The following is a 6,129-nucleotide window of genomic DNA, read 5'->3' as shown; positions in this document are numbered from 1 at the left end:
TTATTTCATGGATCAATGCATAGTTTGTCCAATCAGGCCCCAGTGGAATGATAGTTATTGAAATTATCTCCCCAGTTCTTGGTTTGGTCGTCAGTATTAAATACAACCAAAATCAAGAGTATGGTTTCTCTGCGAAACAACAAATCAGTTCAAACTGTGTTTCTATTTTCCATCAGCAAAGTGATTCTAGGGAAAGACAGAGCTTTATGCAAGGCTTTGATCATGTATTTTGACCAACCAATTTTCCCCCTTCAGTATTACAATAAGATTATTCTGATATACAATAAGATTCTGGACAAGAACAAAGCCTTCTCTGGACTTTACCTTTCTCTCTGTCTCATACATACCTTTCCAGCCTGTATCCCTGTGTTCATGCCATTTTCTGTTAACTAGCCTGTTTCTATTCCAAATGACATCATGACTTGGTTGCTGGTATTACTTAGTTGTTTAGTTGCTAATAATAACTTATCAAACGCCCAAGAGAGATGATTTGTCTGATTTGAGATGTTTTAAAACACAATAAGTAAAATAACACTTAGAACCCTAACTGCATTAATTATTAGAACTACCAAGAACCATCGCAATAATTAATGTTTCTGTGCTTACAGTCTTCTGAGAGAAGGCATCTCAAGAGTTTGTAAACTTGCCACGGAGCCACGGATTCGGCCAGCCAGTAGGGTCTTCATTAGTCATGGGTTCTGCCACGCCTGGGAGCTGCCAACACGCGGCCCTTCCCCATACTTTTCCACAGGAACTGAGGGTGCCTCTGCATCTGGAAAGCTACCTCGTACCCTGTCCACACTCAATAAACACCGCTTAATAATGACAATGGGAATGTGTATTCCATCTCACTTTTCTCCTGAATGTTTCTATTTAGGGAGCCCCAACTGTTTCCCCAAGTAATTTATTCCATTGCTTGATGGGCTGCACAGTCAAAAAATGTTCCTACTGCCTCCTTTAAATATTTCCATTTTCTTTTCGAGCACCAGCCTGGTGCTTGTCCTGTCCATGTGCACTCCCTGAGTTGTACCCCCTGTTGGGAAGTCATGCCTGGAGGAGCCCGCTTCAGATGTCTTATGTCCAGGTTACCAGATCCAAAAACATGTTCCTGGAGTCTACGTAGAAGCTTATTTTGCTTTGCATCCATTCTTTACAGGAAAATAATCTTTTCCACTTATTTTTTTTTCCTCTAAATTGTTGAAACAATGCTGAGTCAGAGGACCATGGATCCAGAGGGCTGGATCCAGACACTGCCCAAGTCTGTGGTTGCATGGTGGCTTGCAGGGTCTGAAAGATGTTTAGCTGACTTTCTGCCTTTCCAAAGTCAACCTTCTTCTCCAAGAGTGTTCTTTGGAGGTTCCCAGTGCAAAGGCATGTGTTTGTGCACGTGAACCCACCTAGAGGAGTGCAGGTGTGCATGTCCTCGTGTGTGAGTGAGTGTGATACCCAGTTAAGTTGTGTGCTAAGGAGGCACAAAAATACCTATCAGTTAGGATCTATAGAAAGTTCTGTGCTTATTTCCCCAGCATTGATTCTTGCTCTAACAGCTGAATGGAGGGTCAGTTGTGTGAGACACCTGCGTCCAAAACTGTTTCCCTTGGACACAACCCTAAAAGCCCTCTCTTTCCAGAGGAACTACGCTAGTGGAAGGTAATAGAGGCTAAGAGAGATTCACTCCTTTGGGCTTCAAGAATTGTCCAAGTGCCCTCTCAATAGGGCAGTATCGCTGACGTTGCTATTGGGACACGCTAACTCGCCAGCATGGTTGGGGCCGGGAAGGGGCCACGGAGGGTTCCTGGAGTCTCGTAAGTGAGCAAACTGGGGAAAGAATAGTGATGTTGTTTTTTCTCTGGAACACATCTTGAGATCCCAGTAATAAATAAATAAGACAATGCATGGAATGTGATTGAAGCTTATGCTTCTTCCCAGGTGTGCATCACAGAGGATCTCACTTGAGCTTTGCACCAATTACCTCCCCTCCTGCCTTCCCTGCCTCCAAGTGATTGGGGGCACTGTCTTTGCCCTCTGTCCATGAATGTGTAAACTCAGCTTCGGGAGCCTTCAGTTAATTACCTGAAGTCACACAGCTCTTGAGTCAAAGAGCAGAAAGCACTGAGCAAGCCTCCTAATTCCAAGCACAGGAACCTTCCTAGAACAGCTTTCAGAGAAGTTGGTTGAGGGACCAAGAGAACAGTGGAGAAGGGCTGGACTTCCGAGGTCCAGCTCTGACAGGGGATCTCAGGCTTATGAATTAATGCAGTTCCTTTAAAGGGGCATCATGGATGGGCCTGGGCTTCAGAGTCAGATCCAAGCTCGAAACCCAGCTCTGCCAATGACTCGGCCCAACCACAGGCACAAGACTCAACTAGGTTGAACCTCAGCCTCCCTGCCTACTACACGACTCCCTCCAAGCCAGCAGGAAGATTGAAGGAGCCACAGGGAGACACAGAGCCAGGCCCTGACACCTTGAAAATCCCCAGTTACTAAGTCTCCCTCTTTTCTCCTTTAACCCAAAAAAGAAAATAATCAAAAGAGTTTATTAACTGAATAATAACAATCAAATGTCCCTGAACAGGAGAAGCACTGAAAAGACAGGAGACCCACTCAAAAGACAGGAGACCTCAGTCCCAAGAAATGGCTGCAGTAACTCGGGAGAGAGGAGGATGGATGGACCATGGATGGACGCCCAATTTCCCACTGATTTTGCTCCAGGACCCAGGAGAGCTCATTCCCACTGCAACTGAAGGAGACCTAGTGGGGTCTCTTTTAGGGGGAACATAAGGCAAAAGATAAGAGAGAGAATAAATTTTAAGCCCACCCATACTGTTTATCTCAATGAGGAATGCATTTTTCGTCAAATTCCTGCTTCCAATTTGCTCTCATCTTTATTCCTCTTTAAAAAAAAAATTTCCCGGTTTTGTTGAGAAATAATCGACCCCCCCCACACACCAAAAAATCACTGTATACGTTTAAGGCCTACGGCAAAATGATTTGATTTATGTTCATTGTGAAATGATCACCATGAAAGGTTCAGCTAATCGGGCTTTGTCCCTTTGATTCAATTTTAACTTGTGTTACATTTTAATGATTTACATACCTTTAAAAGATTTTTGAAATTCTTTGGTGAAAATGTTGGCATAGCTAAAGAAAAATAGGAAGGCAAAGGAGTAAATAAATTAGATTTATTTTTTGAAAGATTTTATTTACCAGCGAGAGAGCACAAGCAGGGGGAGCAGCAGGTAGAGGGAGAAGCAGTCTCCCCGCGGAGCAAGGAGCCTGATGCGGGACTCCATCCCAGGACTGTGAGATCATGACCTGAGCTGAAAGCAGACGTTTAACTGACTGAGCCACCCAGGCGCCCCACAAATAAATTAGATTTAGAAAATTGTTTTTGTCATTCATACTTGCCAACTCTCAATGTTCGATTCAGTCTGTGAACCTTCAGGCTTCTCTTATTTTTCTGGGCTGTTGCAGTATGTCGCACAAAGTTTTGTTGAAATAAAAGCTTGCCTTTAGATTTTAGTGTCCTCCCTGTGTGGACCTTTACTGTAGTAGGGTGTGGCAGTCGAGCTTAGCCGGTTGACTCCAAGTCCATCCCTCCATTTGCCCTGGGCCACCTCCTGGATTAAGGCTATGAGAATTGAATACATGCTTTTCCAGCTTTCTTTGTGCTAAATGTCCATATGACTCAGTTCTGGCCGATAAAGCCTATCCTTTCCCGATAAAGGGATAAGTTATTCCAGTGATTTCCTTTACCTCTGGCATTGAATGCAGATGTGATGGTTAGGGCCAGAGTAGCCATCTATGGACACGGAAGCACTATGCCATCATGCTGAGAATGGCAACACAGAAAGATAAAAAGGCAGTTCTTGGACTGTCTCCAGAGGCATTAACTGAAAAATACAAGCTTCTGTTTGGTTAAGACCCTATCAGTCAAGGTTTCTATTAGCTGAAGCCACAAACCTTCTCTAAATTCATATATATATGTATATATATATATATGTATATATATAACTATATATTTGTAAACTGTGATGTAATTCAAATGTAATATAATTATTAGAGGTTGTATATTATACACAGCCATTGAAAATGTTCTGATTCTTTTCAGTCCAAGCACATAAAAGATAATATAGTTTCATTGTTCTGTATGATGTGAATCGTGGACTAAATTCTCATTTGAACTCAAACCTATAAGCGTCGTCACTCAAGCCTCCTTCTTTGTGATGCCCTGTAAAAAAGCGCACCTAAATCTGTAGAAATAACAGGAAGGCAGACACGACCAATGCCACATCAGCACGTTCTTCTCAAAGACAAAAGTTTAACTGACTGCGTGTGAACAGTTCTCACCAGATCTAGAAAGAATCTGGAGCAAGTGGAGGTTAAAATATCAGGAAAAGGGAGCTGACAGACGCTCACATGAGGCTGAGAATTAAGAACTTTGGATCTGGAAGTGACCACTCTGAAATCCTGCCACCCCGCAAATTAGAAATGCATTCGTATTTTCATCACTAACAGTCGCAAAGTTGTAGTAAATGGGTGATGTAAATGATTGGAAACTGCTCCTGGTTGAGCCAGGCTCACTGATCAGCATATACATTAATTGCTTGATCTGTCTCTTTCTCTTTCTCTCTCTCTTTTCTTCCCTTGATCTTCTGTGTTTTCTCTTGCTCACACTGCCCTCTCGATTTTTGGATCCATTTCCCAGTTGATATCTACCGTTGTCCTGCTCCCCTGCCTGCTGAGAACATCCTGATTCACCCTCTGGCATTTGGAACCTCAGCTGTCTTATAATTTATGAATTCAGCTCTTCTTCTAGAATGACTATCGCCCAAACTCTACATTGCAGCCCCAGATCATTGACGGAGATGGGAAGGACTCCAGCCCCATGCTAACAGAAAAGCCCCATTTTTCTCTCCCTGGCCAGTAATAAGATCACAGACAATTTAAGGAAGCCTGAGATTAAAGGACAGAGTGGGAACCACATGACATGTCTCCCGGTCATGAATTATTTTTTCTGTGTCCCCATTCCCACAAGGGAAGGGAAGACAGCATCGTGTTGGTCAAAGGCAAAAAACCATCTTGAATTGAAGAGGCCCCCTGAAAACGGAAAGAGGCGGGGGATAGCCAGTATGGGGAGACTTCTGGATCTTTTTGCTAGAGAATCATGCAGCCACAAGGGCAGTAAGGATGAAGTTTCCAATTTGACCATGATGCGTTCTAGAAGCAACACAGCCGTCTTCTTCCCTCTGCCACCATCACCACTTAGTAAGGCTGCGACAGTAACGTCAGAGCAGATTCCCCCTGTAACCTGTATCATGGACTGTCATGCTTTTTGTTATTAGTTATGGAGATCAGGATTCAAATACATTCAGTAGATTTAGGAGATGGTGCTTGTGAGATTTAACATGTGCTCCCAAGTGCTTTGGGCCCCCTGGGAATATGTTCCAAAGGGGATAATCTTCAAAGTGCGAAATAATGAGGACAGTCTCCACCCAATGGAATTGTGTCTCTTGGATAGAAAGTATTTGTCATCTGGGGTACGTCCTGTGCCTTTGGGCCATTCTGAAACCTATCAGTGAGCTCATGTGAATGTTTCCACTGCACATCGCCTACCAAACCCCCACTGGCCATCACCTTCCCCTCACTGAACGCAGACTTGTTCACACACTCCTTCTGTCCCCGGGCCTTCTGAGACTGTCCCGCTGCAGAGAGTGGTTGGTGACTGACCCAGACAAACTACCATCACTCCTCTCCGGGAATAGCACCATGTGAGGACGTGACACTGGCCACAGTCATCTCGTGACCCCGAGGACAAGACTTGTGCTGGCCAGCCGACACCACCGAGATACTGAGCAAACGTCCCTGGAATTACCCTGTGCCCAGACTTCCTGTTAGGTAAGACCAAACAAGCCTTTATGTATTAAGCTGTTTTTGGTGGAGTTTTCTGTTTCTTACACTTACAGTGGAACGTCTCCTAAGGGCTACAAAAATCATCCCTAGAGGCACAGAATCTTGAGGTTGGTTGGTCGGACTGGAGAAGGAGTAACTTGCAGACTCCCAGGGAAAGATGTGACTTGCTTAAATGATAGAAGCCAGACGTGCTGACGAGACCGCTGCGTGTTTTCC

This window comes from Meles meles, chromosome 10 (assembly GCF_922984935.1).
Source record: "Meles meles chromosome 10, mMelMel3.1 paternal haplotype, whole genome shotgun sequence".
Taxonomy (NCBI): Eukaryota; Metazoa; Chordata; class Mammalia; order Carnivora; family Mustelidae; genus Meles; species Meles meles.
This window is presented reverse-complemented; position numbering follows the sequence as displayed.